General features: G+C 46.3%; 1 protein-coding gene across 5 annotated transcripts in view; it reads right to left on the bottom strand.

The window, feature by feature from the left end:
- The window catches only part of PTK2 (protein tyrosine kinase 2), a 299,153-nt gene that overhangs the window by 259,641 nt on the left and 22,457 nt on the right, over nt 1-17,055 (bottom strand). The window contains exon 1 of one of the 5 annotated variants that reach the window (XM_062187940.1): nt 9,403-9,420. The exons of the other annotated variants lie outside the window; for them this stretch is intronic. The gene's annotated coding sequence lies outside the window, so the exon portion shown is untranslated. Of the gene's footprint in view, nt 1-9,402; nt 9,421-17,055 lie in introns of those variants that run through there. 5 annotated transcript variants of the gene reach the window in all.

Here is a 17,055-nt window from a genome sequence, read left to right as displayed (position 1 = left end):
AAAGCCTCTGACATGTAGAAAGAGAGAGACCCACAGATAGGAGAAAAAGAAAAGGGAAAAAAAGCAAGTCACAGGAAGCAGAAACTGTATACACTAGCAATAACCTAAAGGATGCACTTAGAATGCACAGAACAGCAGAAGGAATTTAAAAAAAAAAAAAAAAAAAGAGCCTTTGAAAATTAAAGAACCTGGTAAGCAGCAATTTAAAAACTCAAGAAGACGGTTAAGTCAAACTGAACACAGCTCCACGAAAGCAAAACAGAAAGACAAAAAAGAAGCAAAGAAAACAAAATGAAATGAAAACACACAAAACTGACAGACCTTGTCCAGGAGAGACAAGTTTTTTTTTTTTTTTTTTTTTTTGACAGGCAGAGTGGACAGTGAGAGAGAGAGACAGAGAGAAAGGTCTTCCTTTTTGCCGTTGGTTCACCCTCCAATGGCCGCTGCAGCCGGCGCATCGTGCTGATCCAAAGCCAGTAGCCAGGTACTTCTCCTGGTCTCCCATGGGGTGCAGGGCCCAAGGACTTGGGCCATCCTCCACTGCCTTCCCGGGCCACAGCAGAGAGCTGGCCTGGAAGAGGGGCAACCTGGATAGAATCCGGCGCCCCAACCGGGACTAGAACCCGGTGTGCCGGCGCCGCAAGGCGGAGGATTAGACTGTTAAGCCACGGCGCCGGTCCGAGACAAGTTCTTAATAACAAGGCTCCCAAAAGAAAACGGGAAAGAGGAGGAGGACATCATCAGGGTAATTTCAGAAATCTTTCCCGGAAGTGAAGAGCATGAACTGGCAGAGTGAAGGGCCCAGGGAGACGATTCAAGAGGAAAACAGCCCACACAGGCGTGTCATCACGGTGCCCCAACCACAGGACACACATTAAACAGCCCACACAGGCCTGTCATCACGGTGCCCCAACCACGGGACACACGTTAAACAGCCCACACAAGGCCTGTCATCATGGTGCCCCATCCACAGGACACACATTAAAACAGCTCACACAGGCGTGTCATCACGGTGCTCCCAACCATGGGACACACGTTAAACAGCCCATACAAGGCCTGTCATCACGGTGCTCCCAACCACGGGACACACGTTAAACAGCCCACACAGGGCTATCATCACGGTGCTCCCAACCATGGGACACACGTTAAACAGCCCACACAGGCCTGTCATCACGGTGCCCTAACCATGGGACACATGTTAAACAGCCCACACAAGGCCTGTCATCACGGTGCCCTAACCATGGGACACATGTTAAACAGCCCACACAAGGCCTGTTTCAGGGTGCCCCAACCACGGGACACACGTTAAACAGCCCACACAAGGCCTGTCATCACGGTACCACAACCACGGGACACACGTTAAACAGCCCGCACAGGGCTATCATCACAGTGCTCCCAACCATGGGACACACATTAAACAGCTCACACAGGCGTGTCATCACGGTGCTCCCAACCATGGGACACACATTAAACAGCCCACACAGGCATGTCATCACGGTGCCCCAACCACGGGACACACGTTAAACAGCTCACACAGGCGTGTCATCACAGTGCCCCAACCACGGGACACACGTTAAACAGCCCACACAGGCCTGTCATCACGGTGCCCTAACCATGGGACACATGTTAAACAGCCCACACAAGGCCTGTTTCAGGGTGCCCCAACCACGGGACACACGTTAAACAGCCCACACAAGGCCTGTCATCACGGTGCCCCAACCACAGGACACACGTTGAACAGTCCACACAAGGCCTGTTTCACGGTGCCCCAACCACGGGACACACGTTAAACAGCCCACACAAGGCCTGTCATCACGGTGCCCCATCCACAGGACACATGTTAAAACAGCTCACACAGGCGTGTCATCACGGTGCTCCCAACCATGGGACACAAATTAAACAGCCCACACAGGCCTGTCATCACGGTGCCCCAACCACAGGACACACGTTGAACAGCCCACACAAGGCCTGTCATCATGGTGCCCCAACCACGGGACACACATTGAACAGCCCACACAAGGCCTGTCATCACGGTGCCCCAACCACAGGACACACGTTGAACAGTCCACACAAGGCCTGTTTCACGGTGCCCCAACCACGGGACACAAATTAAACAGCCCACACAGGGCTGTCATCATGGTGCTCCCAACTACAGGACACACATTAAAGCTCCTACAAGCTCCTAAGGATGGAAGAGGGAATGTTTCATACAGAGGGTAAGAAGTTAGAACAGCTTCACAATTTGAAGATAATCATCAGAACCATGAAGGTAGTGGAGCACCCAGTGAAAATACTATCAAGTTTTTAATCATGTATTTTCTTTTTTTCCTTAAAGATTTACTTATTTTATTTGAAAGGCAAAGCTACAGACAGGCAGAGCCAAAGAGGTCTTGCATCCACTGGTTCCCTCCCCAAATGACCATAATGGACTTAGCTGGGCCAATCTGAAGCTAGGAGCCTGGAGCTTCTGCCAGGTCTCCCACGCGGGTGCAGAGGCCCAAGCACTTAGGCCATCCTATACTGCTTTCCCAGGCCATAGCAGAGAGCTGGATTGGAAGCGGAGCAGCCGGGATTCAAACCGGCGCCCACATGGAATGCCAGCGCTGCAGGCAGTGGCTTTACCCACTATGCCACAGCACCAGGCCCCAACCACGTAGTCTTCAAACTGCCACCTCCTAAGCACCCTGTCTCAAAAGCTAGGGGAGGAAAGTCCTCCATCAATATCTGAGCATAAACAAGGCATGGATGTCAATGAACTGACAGCCAGGCCCCAGGAGAAAGAGGAGTCCAGGAGAGGAAGTAGGCTCAAGAGGAGGAATGCACTTCACCTGAAGACACCATACCTGTTTCCAAAGTGAAACTGGCTGGCTGATGGCTGCACCAAAATGAAGAACTTAGCCAAGAAAGACAAAGAGATACCATAAAGCTCAGCCCAGGAGAAAGCAAGGATGACAGCACCAGACCAAACTCAAGCCCCACCCCTGGAGAAGAGCAGAGTGACAGCAACACAGAAAAGTCTTAAGAAGCAACCAGCTAAGAAAACAAGACCTCTAAGAAATGGGCTCCCTAAAATAAAATGAGAAGAATACATGAACTAAGGGCCTGATCCTGGGAAGGTTTGACTAAGAAGCTGTTTGTAGGCATAAGAAAAGTAACAGGTACAGCAAGAATTAAGATTCTTGACCCAGGTGTAGGCACAGGGATATTAACTTTAAAAACAAACTAAGAAGGTGCCAGCATTTTGGCGCAGAAGGTTAAGCTGCCACTTGCAACAGTATTCCATACTATGGTGCTGGTTTGAGTCCCAACTTCCAATCCAGCTCCCTGCTACTGCACCTGGGAAGGCTTCCAGCTTCAGCGAGGCACCGCCCAGGCCACTGCAGCCATTTACAGAGTGAACCAGTGGATGAAAGCTCTGTGTGCATTCGCACGCGTGTATGTGTGCTGTGGCACAGCAGGTTAAAGCCCTGGCCTAAAGTGCCGGCATCCCATATGGACGCTGGTTCTAGTCCTGGCTGCTCCTCTTCCGATCCAGCTCTCTGCTATGGCCTGGGAAAGCAGTGGAAGATGTTCCAAGTCCTTGGGCCCCTGCACCCACGTGGGAGACCTGGAAGAAGCTCCTGGCTTCTAGCTTCGGATCGGTGCAGCTCCAGCGGTTGCGGCCATGTGGGGAGTGAACCAGCAGATGGAAGACTTCTCTCTCTGTCTTTACCTCTCTCTGTAACTCTTTCAAATAAATAAAATAAATATTAAAAAAATAGTTAACATACTGTACTATAAGCCTCAAAAGTCAATATATAAAATGTATAAATGTATACATAAAAATAATAATTGACTGAATAATGGTTTAACAAAAAATCAGAACTATGTCCAGTGGCTGAGGAAAATCAGAGAAAACCACAGACTTCACCACAGAATCCATGGGTAACAGGACCCAACAATGCATCTCAGAAGATAGCAACGACTGCACAGCCAAAATTTTATCTCACCGAATGCTTCCTCAACAACAATGTGAGTTAAGATATTTTCAGGGGGCCAGTGCTGTGACACAGTGGGTTAAGGCCCCAGTCTGCAGCACTGCCATCCCATATAGGCGCCGGTTCAAGTGCCGGCTGCTCCTCTTCCAATCCAGCTCTCTGCTAAGACCTGGGAAAGCAGAAGATGGCCCAAGTGTTTGGGTCTCTGCACCCGCATGGGAGACCCAGAAGAAGTTCCTGTCTCCTGGTTTTGGATAGGCTCAGCTCCAGCCATTGTGGTCACCTGGGGAGTGAACCAGTGTCTTTCCCCCCTCTCTCTCTGTAACTGTACCTCTCAAATATCTTTTTGTTTTAAAGATTTATTTATTTATTTATTTGAAAGTTAGTGAGTTACACACAGAGAGAGGAGAGGCAGAGAGAGAGAGAGGTCTTCCATCCGCTGGTTCACTCCCCAAATGGCCGCAACAGCCGGAGCTGTGCCAATCTGAAGTCAGGAGCCAGGAGCTTCTTCTGGGTCTCTCACACGGGTGTAGGGGCCCAAGGGCTTGGGCCATCTTCTACTGCTTAACCAGGGCATACCAGAGAGCTGAATCAAAAGTGGAGCAGCCAGGTCTTGAACCGGCGCCCACATGGGATGCCGGCGCTTCAGGCCAGGGCGTTAACCCACTTGCCTCACAGTGCCAGCCCCTAAATAAATATCTTTTAAAAAATCAAAAAAAGATGGGCCGGCACCATGGCACAGTGGGTTAATCCTCACCCTGCAATGCCGGCATCCCATATGGGCAATGGTTCTAGTCATGATCCAGATCTCTGCTGTGGCCTAGGAAAGCAGTAGAAGATGACCCAAGTCCTTGGGCCCCTGCACCCACATGAGAGACCGGGAAGAGGCATCTGGCTCCTGGCTTCAGATTGGCGCAGCTCCAGCCGTTGTGGCCATTTGGTAGTGAAGCAACAGAAGGAAGACCTTTCTCTCTGTCTCTCCCTCTCAATATCAAAAAAAAAGATATTTTCAGTTAAATAAAAACTGAAAGAATCTGCCACCAAAAGACATAAACTAATAGAATGACCAGGAAGTATTGTTCAAGCAAAGGAAAATGACTGGAAGCAGAGAAATGCCAGAAGGAAAGGAGTAAGAGGATACATAAGGATGTGGGCAATGTAAATAGATGATTACATAAAACAGCAAAGGGGTTCACACACAGACAGACAGACACACACACACACACACACACAGGGTACACTGGGGGGATAATGTGCACTGTCCACACAGAAGTATCAATTTATATCTGACTTTGCTAAATCAGTGATGTAAGAAGGGACCTTCAAAAAGTTCATGGAAAACAGTTAAAAAATTTGGGTGCAAAAATATTTTGAAATACATCCTAGTTTTTTCAAAATACACATTTTCCATGGCCCTTTTGAAGCTACCTATATCATATGCACAGGTCTAAAAAACTGTTGCACCAAAATAAACTTACCTTTTAATTCCATCTCCCATTAACTTTTTGAAATACTCTTGTGTCGTAAGCCTAAAAAGCAGAAGTGGAGAATGTCCAGCCCACAGGCTATAAAAGGCCCAGGAACTCATTTGGTCTGGCCCTGCCATAACAGCAGGTGGGACTCTAAATTCAATAAATGTACAGCAGGCTAAAAGTTGGTAATTTTGTGTGGCCTGTGAATGACGCTAAAGAGATTCAAAATGGCCCTGGCCAGAAAAAAGATTCCCACCCCTCATCTGAAGGAAGCAGTACAGGAGTAGCCAGGAATATAGAAAACTCCATCAGCTCCTTGGCCTACCTGCATACATATATTCATTAATTCATTCATTCATTCTCTCTCTTTCTCTCTCCCACCTCACTTATCTCCCACATTCAAGATCTCTCAGGTATTGTTTTATTGCAATAAACTTCTAACTGATCCTTCTTTACTGTGGTGCCCCCTTCAATTCAATCTCCTCACCAGTACCAGAGTGACCTTTCCTAAAATGAATTATGTCAATTGCTTAAAAGTCTTCAATGGCCCCCATTATCAGGCTATTAGAAAATTCTTTGCTTAGAACAGCAGTTCTCCAACAGTGTTCCTTTATCCTGTAGACGTTTATCTGCACGATCAAAGCACTCCTTCAAAGCATTCACTGCCCCCACTGTATCTCACAGCATCCCTCCCACTCAAAACAGAGCTGACCATGACCAGAACCGTTAGTTTCTTATTTTACTTCCTATCATCTCCCCATGCCCCGCCCGTCAACTACTCCACTTTCCCTTAACATTGGTCCATCCTCTACTCTACCCAACTTACTGCTAACTCATCAGCCCTCAAAACCCAGTTAAGGAGAACCTCAAGTCTGCCAAGACCCTGCTCCCACCCAAGATTGATGAGGACACACTATCTTGTGCACGTATGTCTCTATCACAGGATCCTGTCCCACTGTGCTATAACCAACCAAGTACTTCTTCCTCCAATGACTGGAGTGACTTCACAGAGACAGGTCCCTACCCCAAAGACCTTGGGATGAGGACCAGGTCTCAGAACCAAGTGCAGGGCTAGCTACAAGAGTATATACAAAGTTCTTTTTTCCCCCCCATTTACTCATATTTTGATAATATATGATATTCTCAAGTGATAACACAGATAGTCCCATTCTAGGGAACTAAAATTCAAAGACAGACAGACCTTGCTTATCCTTAAAAGAATTTAATCTAGTCTTTATCCACAGGAAAACAACATGTTAGTGCTATATCCTTCTCCTCAAAACATGGTGTAAGTTCGCTCACGGCTTACAGAATTCCAATGACCCAGCCTTCATTAATGGATACAGAACCCAAATTCTTACGATGCTGGCCTGACGTGACACGTACCATGTTATATGAAAGAGGGTCACATGGGCATTAGGACATCTGACTTCTAGTATTGCCAAAAACAGTCCTTGCTACTTTTGAAGAAAAGAAACCCCTAATTCCTGACTGATCAAGCCCACTCTAGCTTTCCAGTCTGACATCTCCCACCCACCATGCCCTTCCAGGAATGTTACAGAGCAGTCTGTATCATCTCACACCTGTGTGCATCTGCTGCGCCCTCCACCTGGCTCTGCTTGGACGCACAAGCAGTGGGAGCAGCCCTGCCTCTCTTCCGCATTCCGGCAGAATTCCCTCACTACATACTGGCATTTCCTGAGTGACTGACACATCGCACTCGGCACTGGAGACACAGCAATGAACAAGGGGACGTGGCCCTGCCCCAGAGGACTCTCATGGTGTGGCTTCCTGCTCAGCACTTTGTTGAGTAACGCTCAATCTTGCCTCATGAGATAAACAGCAAGGCTGTAGGGACAGTGACTGTGTCTTTCAGCTCTGTAGCCTCAGGACTTACACTCCAGGTCAATATTTTAAGCACTATTAAATAAAACCAAAGTGAAGGTCAAAAAAGTTCCAGCTGGTTGCAGTCGGAAACACTTGCTGTTTACAGACTGTTCCGCTTGCCTTTCTGTGAGGGCTGTAGCACTAAAAACAGCACCCATGGAAATCGGTTCTCCTGAAGAGGCTTTCTCTTCCTGATGAATCAGGGAGCAAATAAACCAAGTCAGTCACTCCTCACACCTGGTCTCCGTCCACCGCGGTCCACCAACAGTACGCATGCCTCTGAAACAGCGCCCAGGCCACATGACAACAGCACACGTCATGGATGCACGAGTGACCTCACCATGGAAGAGATGCATGTACTAGCTTTGAGGGCCTCAGCCACATTTGAATAAGTGCTCTTTGCTTTGGTTTATATTTTAAGCAAGTAAGAACACTATTCCACCAGTACTAAACCCAAACAGCAAGAGGCAATTTAATGCATGCTGTGTTCTAATTCTCCCACTTACCCCATTATTTAACTCACTCTTAATTAAGTATACAAACCAATATTTTCACTACGAAATTGGTAAGACATAAGAATGAAAATTTCAATTAATTCAAATAGGCATAAAGCAGATATTTCCCAAACCATTTCATTAAAATGCTTAAATTATTTTGTCCCAGATGAATAAAGAAATATAACAAACTTGGCTTACTGCACCATGCAACATTTGCTCAACCCTCCAAAGGCATCTGTAGGGTGAGTACTCCTGATCCTTTCTGCATGAATGGGTTTATTTCTTTAAAAAAGATTTTATTTTTATTTGAAAGGCAGAGTTACAGAGACTGGTAGAGACAGAGTGAGGTCTTCCATCCACTGGTTCACTCCCCAAAGGGCTGCAACAACTGGGGCTGGGCCAGGCCAAAGCCAGGAGCCAGGAGCTTCTTTCCAGGTCTCCCATGTGGGTGCAGGGGCCCAAGCACTTAGGTTATCCTCAGCTGCTTTCCCAGATGCATTAGCAGGGAGCTGGATCAGAAGTGGAGCAACTAGGACTCAAACCGGTGCCCATGTGGGATGCTGGTGCTGCCAGTCGGGTCTTTAACCCACTGTGCCACAGTGCCAGTCAAGAATGGGTTTATTTTAAGACAGGTACAAATACCCACCTGGGCTGCTCAACTCTTTTCCCCTCCTAACCTACACACTAATTTTTCCACCAATGACGTGTTCCAAATCTGTACTTCATTATCCAATAGAATACTGCCTTTCACCGCCTTGCTTAGAGTGTTCTCATTTCAATGCACAACCCCAACACCTTTCCACAATCTACTTACTAACCACGGATAGTCTGTACCTTCCTGATGAGGACAAGCTCGCATCTGTAGGGTGTTTGGCATGTTAGTTCATTTATCCCTTCATAAGACCAACTGGCTACTATTATTAATTCCATTTTACATGTAAGGAAAGTAAGTCTTAAAAGAAGTTAATAGGGGCTGGCACTGTGGCACAGCAGGTAAAGCTGCCATCTGCAGTGCTGGCATCGCTATATGGGCACCGGTTCAAGTCCCAGCTGCTCCACTTCCAATCCAGCTCCCTGCTAATGCACCTGGGAAAGCAGCAGAAGATGGTCCAAGCCCTTGGACCCCTACACCCATGTAGGAGACTCAGAGGAAGCTCCTGACCCCTGGCTCCGGATAAGCCAGGCTCCGGCCATTGAGGTCATTTGGGGAGTGAACCAGTGGATGGAAGACCTCTCTCTCTCTCTCTCTCTCTGCTTCTGCCTTTGCCTCTCTGTAACTCTGCCTTTCAAATAAATAAATATTTAAAAAAGAAAAGAACTTAATAAATTTCCCAAGGTCACATAGTAAACAAGGGAGAAATCTAGGATTCAAAAACTAGCTTATCAATACTTTTGAAATGACAATGTTATTCTAGCCTCCCAAATTAATCACTTAATGTTATTGTTCCAACAATACACAAGATCAGCACTTTGTAAAGCAAGCATGGCAGAAAAACTCTTCTGACCGAGCGACATTCAGTAATGATATGGAGAACCAGGCAGGAAGATTAGGTACCAACAAAGGCTTACACTGTGGCTCAGTGGGTTGTGGCGCCAGCATCGCATATGGGCCCAGGTTCAATTCCTGGCTGTCACTTCTGATCCAACTCCCTGCTAATGTGCGTTGGAGGGCAGTGGAGGATGGCCTGGGTGTTTGGGCCTCTGCACCCATGTGGGAGACCTAGGGGAGGCTCCTGGTTTCAGCTGACCCAGCCTCAGCCATTGCAGCCATTTTAGGAATGAACTGGCAGATGCAGGATCTCGGTCTCTCCTCTAACTCTGCCTCTCAAATAAATAAATAAATCTTAAAAGAAAAAAGAAAGGTTAGATACAAGTGAGTCAGAATTTCTGCCAGCTCTGCATTGCAACTCTATCAATTTAATTTGCCCACTTCCCTGGGATGCAGCAGTGTCTCACCAAGACCATGATGGCACATGGAAGTTAAACTCTTCACAGAGGCATCATGAAAACCCAGAAAGTCTCACACACGCTGAACTCTACCCAGGCTCTACGCCTGTCTCATAAAAGAGACTGATAATGTGGGAGGTGCCCTCTTAGGTCACAACCATGCTTGGGGATCCTTCTAGGGCTTCCCCTGCCCCTCCTCCTCTACACAACCATGACAGGTATGGTTTCTCTTTTAAATAAATCTTGTCTTCAGCTGTGCATTATATTATGCTTTTTGCTTTGAATTCTTATCACTGTGGGGACAGGAACCTGGAATAAAGATTAAGATACCTAGAAGATATATAGGCTCATAACAATATGACATACTGACAAATTAAAGAATATATAGTGGTGCTGGCATTGTCGGGTAGCAGGTAAAGCCACTGCCTGTGATGCCAGCATTCCATATGGGTGCCAGTCCGTGTTCCGGCTATTCCACTTCCAATCCAGCTCCCTGCTAGTAGCATGGAAAAAGCAGTACAGAATGAAATGGCCCCTGCCAGCTACATGGGAGACCTGGATCAAGCTCCTGGCTCCTGGTTCCTGGCTGGTTCAGCTCTGGCCACTGAGGCCACTTGAGGAATGAACTAGTGGATAGAAGATGGATCTCTCTCTCTCTCTCTCTCTCTCTGGCTTCAAATAAAAAAAAATACCTCTTTAAAAAAAAATAAGACATCTGGCTGGAATCAAGCAAGTAAGCTGGGACCCTGGAAAAACAATGTTTGATGTAAACTGCCAAATAAGGCCTAAACCCAACCACTACGTATTAACCCATAACATCCTAACACCTGAAGTTATCAGTGACACTCTCCCACATTCAGAATATACAACCATTTCATATGGGTTTTCCTTCTTCTAAACTCAGTCTACCAAAACTTCCTGTACTAAGACAAGTTGTAACCCGTATTCTGAAAGAAAAGAGGTCAAAAGTAAACTTTCTGAAAATCAGAAATGCATCAAGAATGTGAAGAGTGTGAAAATCATCTGGGCAAAGGCTTCTTTATACTTCAAAAATAACTCCTTAGCCAAAAAAATTTTCTAGCACTAGACTGTGGCACTGTTCAAAAGTGGGAATACTGTATATCATTAATCTGTCGCACTGCATAGCTCAAGGTATGCCATGTAATTGGGACTAAACTACTGACTGAATAAACATATTAAGGGAAAGGAAGCTGGGAAGCTACTAAATTTTGAAAAGCCAATATTAGCAATAATAATAAATTGTCTATTGTGCATACCAAGCAAATGACAAACATAGACTGCTTCCCAGTTCTTAGATCAATATAAAGCAGATGATGATAAAGATCTGTCTCTAAATCCCTAAAACAGAAAACAACTACATTGTCAGGAACTTTACTTGCTGAACACCAGAGTGACTCTGCTCTAAATAACAGCTCTTATTTCTATGACGTGCCACGTAGTAAGAACTATATTCTACATCACATTTATTAAAGTTACTATAACCTCTACTTAACAGATTTGGGGGGGGGGGGGGAACAAAACAGATTCAGAGAGGTTGAGTAGCCTGGCGAATATCAAAGGAGCAAGGGTCAGATCTGGAATTCAAACACAATCAGTCCAAAGCCTGCTTCTTCACACTGTTCCATTCCACATCACAAACAGGACCCCCACAGAATTTTGGTGTAAACGGTTTAAAATAAAAAAAAAATAAATTAAAAAAAAAAAAAAACAAAAAACCACCATTCTACTGAAACTAATTAAAAGTCAATCAATACTTAAGAATAAGCAATCCTTCAATCATATGCAAAAGAACTAACGGCTATCATGTATACATACAGGTCACGTTGCCTACCTGAAAAAGACAGCAAATGAAGCTCTAGAGTGAGAGACACCAAAAAAATCAAAGTCATGAAGGAGCTGGGAGGAGTACTCCTGGAATGACTGGAGAGGGCGCTGACGGAGACACAACATTCCACATCCTGCCCCAGCCACTGTGGGTCCTACCCAGCTTCCTGCTGATGCACACCTAGGAGGGAGTGATGATGATTCAAGTACAATGGGTCCTTGCCACCCAAGTGGGGAGATATGGACTGAGTTCCAACGTCTGGTTTCAGTCTGGCACAGTCCAGGTTGTTGTAAAAATGTAGGAAGTAAACCAGCAGATGGAAGATCTTAAGCTCATGAGCTTCTACTCTCTTGCCTCTGCTTTTGAAATAAAATGAAAATACATAAATCTTTTAAAAGAAATACAAAGTCCTTTGGGCATCATGGCCCCACTGCAGTCTGCAGTTCTAAGTAAGGAGGAATAAACACACTCCACCTTATCTCTCCCCTTAAAAACAACTAGAAAACCTGGACACAGTAACTGCAGAAGCCATTTACTTACTGAACAGTAAACGGCAGCAGGTGCATTAGGGAAGAAGGCTAGAATCCAAACCACCAAATCATCAGATTTAAACAAGATCCAGAGTCTCCTAACAGAACCAAATCATGGAAGATGCAACTGAAACTTAACACAGGAAGAATGAAAATCTGAATTCCCACTGAAAAAGAAAATCAAAGCAAGCCAATACTGAAATGACAAGAGCGTTAGAATTATCCCAGCAATCCTCCCTCACAAGGTTGCCTGCACCCATGTCTGACTATGCACTATCCTTTTGTCTTTTAAAAATCCTGCTATTCAGCCAGCGCTGTGGCTCACTAGGCTAATCCTCTGCCTTGCGGCGCCGGCACACCGGGTTCTAGTCCTGGTGGGGGCACCAGATTCTGTCCCGGTTGCCCCCCTTCCAGGCCAGCTCTCTGCTGTGGCCAGGGAGTACAGTGGAGGATGGCCCAAGTCCTTGGGCCCTGCACCCCATGGGAGACCAGGAGAAGCACCTGGCTCTTGCCATCGGATCAGCGCGGTGCGCAGGCCGCAGCGCGCCAACCGCGGCGGCCATTGGAGGGTGAACCAACGGCAAAAGGAAGACCTTTCTCTCTGTCTCTCTCTCTCTCTCACTGTCCACTCTGCAACTCAGGGTTAGTTAACCAGTGAGAGGCACTCACGTGAGACTGGTGAGATGAAAAAGAACCTTGTGGTCTGGAGGCAGTGGCAGGAAGATAGGAAAGGAGGAAGAACAAGTCATCCACTCCAGCAGGGACCGACACAGCTTCCGCTGCAATCTTTGTGACATCTGACAGCAGCACAGGAACCACTGAGAGCAGCAGCAGGGGCTCCCCTTGCTGAGATCTCGGCTGCTCCAGAGGAGCCCCTAAGAAGCAGTCACTGTAAATAGCTCTCTCCCAGCCTTGCAAATCACAGGGAAGGGTTCTGATTCATAATTCACAGTGTCTGGAATGGTAGGAACAGTATGATACATACTTTTTTTGAACTCTATATATGGTTCCTGGTTTATAACTCACTCCCCCAAGGCAGGCCACAGAAAGGAGAATTTCTCTTTCCTAAGGCAGGTCACAAGAGCTCTAAAATGCCATCTTCCTCTGACCTACTTTGTCAGAGGACAAAGACCTCCATTTGAGAAGGCATCTATCCCATGCCCAGGGGCAAAGAATGAAGAACCTCAATGGTCAGGCCTTGTTAGATTCCCACCCAATCTATGAGCAGTCATACCTATGCAATGAAGTCTCCATAAAAACTCAAGAGGGGCCGGCACAGTGGCACGGCAAGTAAAGCAACTACCTGAAGAGCCGGCATCCCATATGGGCACCAGTTCAAGTCCCAGCTACTCAACTTCCAATCCAGCACAGCCATTTGGGAGTGAACCAGCAAGTGGAAGACCTCTCTGTAACTCTTTCAAATAAATTAATACATCTTAAAAAAAAAAAAAAAATGACACAGCTGTGAGAGGATCCACAGAGCCAACTAGGTGAAGATGCTGGAGGGTGCTGCCTGGAGAGGGGATGTGAGATCTATGTCTTTTCTCCCATATCTTGCATGCTGTGCATCCTTCCACCTATGTATTTTTAATAGCCTTTACAGTAAACCAATAAATATAAGTGCTTCCCTAAGCTCTGTGGGTTCAAGCCTATTAATCAAACCCAAGGAGGGGTTGTGGGAGTTCTAAAATATAGCCAGTTGATCAGAAGCACAGGCATAGCAATCTGGGGCTTGCAGCTGGTATTTAAAGAGGCAAGGAGGCCGGCACCACGGCTCAATAGGCTAATCCTTCGCCTGCAGCACCGGATTCTGTCCCGGTTGTTCATCTCCCAGTCTAGCTCTCAGCTGTGGCCCAGGAGGGCAGTGGAGGATGGTCCAAGTCCTTGGGCCCTGCACCCGCATGGGAGACCAGGAGGAAGCACCTGGCTCCTGGCTTCAGATCAGCGCAGTGCGCTGGGCGCAGCGGCCACTGGGGGGTGAACCAACGGAAAAGGAAGACCTTTCTCTCTGTCTCTGTCTCTCTCACTGTTCACTCTGTCAAAAAAAAAAAAAGAGGCAGGGGAACAGTCTGGAAGACTGAAGCCTCAACCCGTGGCTCCAGGCAGGCCGTCGGAACTGAGCTGAGACACAGCTTGTGTCTGCTGCAGAACTAATGGCCTGCTTCGTGTGGGGGGAGATCCCTACACTAGTGACTTGCTTCTCACCAAACCCTGATGAATACACTCTGTTAGAGCCAGTTTCTAGATCCATTACAGAAGTGAAACATTACCACAGGTAAGTGAATAAAACATCCAAGAGACATCTCAAAACTCAAGTTCCAGAGTCAGAGTTGTGGTGTAGTGGACTGGGCTGCCATCTGCCACACCGGCGTCCTGTAAGAGCCCCAATTTGAGCCCCAGCTGTTCCACTTCTGATCCGGCTTTCTGTTAGTGTGCCTGGGAAAGCAGCAGAGGATACCCCAGGCACCTGGGTCCCTGCCACCCACATGGGAGACCTGGATGGAGCTCTGGGCTCTGGGCTCTGTGCTCCTGGCTGGCCCTGCTATAGTCATTTGAGAAGTGAACTGGTGGATGAAGGACCTCTCTCTCTCTCTCCCTCTCCCATTCTGCAACCCTGCCTTTCAAATAGTGAAACAAATCTTTCCCAAAAAACCTCAACTACTGATTTCACCCTCCAAGTCTTCTTCACACAGTCTCTTCTATCTAGTTTATGACCACACACTCCCTCCGCTTGGGCCAAAGGCAGACATCATCCTCAACTCTTTTTCTTCCTCCCACAACCCCCATCTAATCTTGTCAGCAAAACATAAGGCTCATCCTGCTAATGTCCAAAGACACTATCCACTGTGCTTCATGTTCACATCACCAAGCTGACCCAAGCCACCACCACATTCACTCAAACACAACAGTCACCTAACAGGTCCTCTGATCTGTCCTTGGGCTCACTCCTGCACCCACTCCAAAACAGAGGAGTCAGTTCTAATCAGATGTCATCACTTCTCTGCTCAAATCCCTAAATGAGGGACCAGTGCTATGGCACAGCAGGTTAAAGCCCTGGCCTACAACGCCAGCATCCCATATGGGCACCAGTTCAAGTTCCATCTGCTCCATTTCTGACCCAGCTCCCTGCTAACACACCTGGGAAAGCAGCAGAGGATGTCCCAAGTCTTTGGGTCCCTGCACCACGTGAGAGACCCAAAAGAAGGTCCTGGCTTCTGACATCAGATTATCTCAACTCCGGCCATTGTGGCCATCTGGGGAGTGAACCGGCTGATGGAAGACCTCTCTCTCTCTCTGTCTCTACCTCTCTACATAACTCTGTCTTCCAACATCCGCTCCCTAAGGTTTTCTCAGAATCTGAGTAGCTGAATTATCTATGGTTTTCTTATAACTTTTTCTGAAGACTCTCTCAGTTATCACTTATCAAATATTGGATAGTTTTGGAAATCAATTTTTGCTATAGATTTGATGTTTCTTAATAAATTCAACCTAAATTTACAAGGCAAAACAGTGCTTATAAGAGACACTTATACTACATTAAAGTCATTGCGATGACAGCTACCATCTGAATCACAAGTGACGTCAAGCTTCTTAATACACTTCTCCTGCTGTCATAAGTTAAAACAAGCAGCAAGATTTCCACTCCCATGCAAATATGCAACAGATAGTTTCTTAGTTTCAGCAGCTTTTTTTTCCGAATCCTGATGCAAGTGTAAAGAAAATTTACACAATTGAGGAGCTTACACCTAACCAACTGAAAGTGATTAACCTGAAATGTTATAAAATACTAAAAGGCAAGTATCAAGAAGAACCTAATAAATTCTACAAATGCCTTCTAAGCAATGATTATGCTTAATTAAAATATAGCCCTGGGGCAGGCACTATGGCACATGGGTTAAAGCCCAGCCTGAAGTACCAGCATCCCATACAGGCACCAGCTCAAGTTCCAGCTGCTCCACTTCCTATCCAGCTCCCTGCTAATGCACCTTGGAAAACAGTGAGGATGGCCCAAGTCCTCAGGCCCCTAGACCCACAGAGGAGATCTGGAAGAAGCTCCTGGCTCCTGGTTTCAGATCAGCTCAGCTACAGCCATTGCAGCCATTTGGGGAATGAACCAGCAGATGAAAGACCTTTCTGTCTCTACCTCTCTCTGTAACTCTTTCAAATAATTTCTTTAAAAAATCTTTTATATATATATATTTATTTATATATAGTCCTGGACTTTTATCAGTAATTTGGAAGTATCTATTAGTATCAAGATGTTTTATTTTTTAAATTCATTTATCTGAAAGGCAGAGTTACAGATAGACAGGGAAAGACAGAGAGAGATCTTCAATCGGCTGGTTCACTCCTCAAATGTGCACAATGCCTGGGACTAGACCAGGCCAGAGCCAGGAGCCTGAACTCCATGCAGGTGTCCCACATGGGTGGCAGGGGCCAAAGTACTTGGGCCAACTTTTCCTGCCTTCCCAGGAACATAAATACAGAGCTGGACTGGAAGCAAAGTAGCCAAGACCCAAACCAGCGCTCATGTGAGATGCCAGCGTCACAAACGGCAGCTTATCCTGCTGTGCCACAACACCAGCCACCCTGTAATTAAATTTGGTAACCAGGAACACTAACTTTGAATCCCAATTAAGGAAAATATTATTCACCTCCTCTCTCAAAAACAAACCCCAAGGGCCAGCATTGTGACCAACTTCTTAGTTGGTTTTCTTTTTAAGTAAATTTGCCATTTTACATTTATTCCTAATAAATTTCACCTTATTGATTTAGCACTTCATTATAACCTGTCAAAATATTTTAAAATCCTAATTCTAAAAATGAGCTGTCTCCCAGCTTGACTCCTGTTCTTTATTCAAATCACAACAGAAATGTCAGACAGGACAGGTGTCAAGT

This window comes from Lepus europaeus, chromosome 4 (genome assembly GCF_033115175.1).
Source record: "Lepus europaeus isolate LE1 chromosome 4, mLepTim1.pri, whole genome shotgun sequence".
In the NCBI taxonomy this organism is placed as follows: Eukaryota; Metazoa; Chordata; class Mammalia; order Lagomorpha; family Leporidae; genus Lepus; species Lepus europaeus.
Note: the sequence above shows the minus strand (reverse complement) of the source record. Positions and strands in the feature narration are given on the sequence as shown.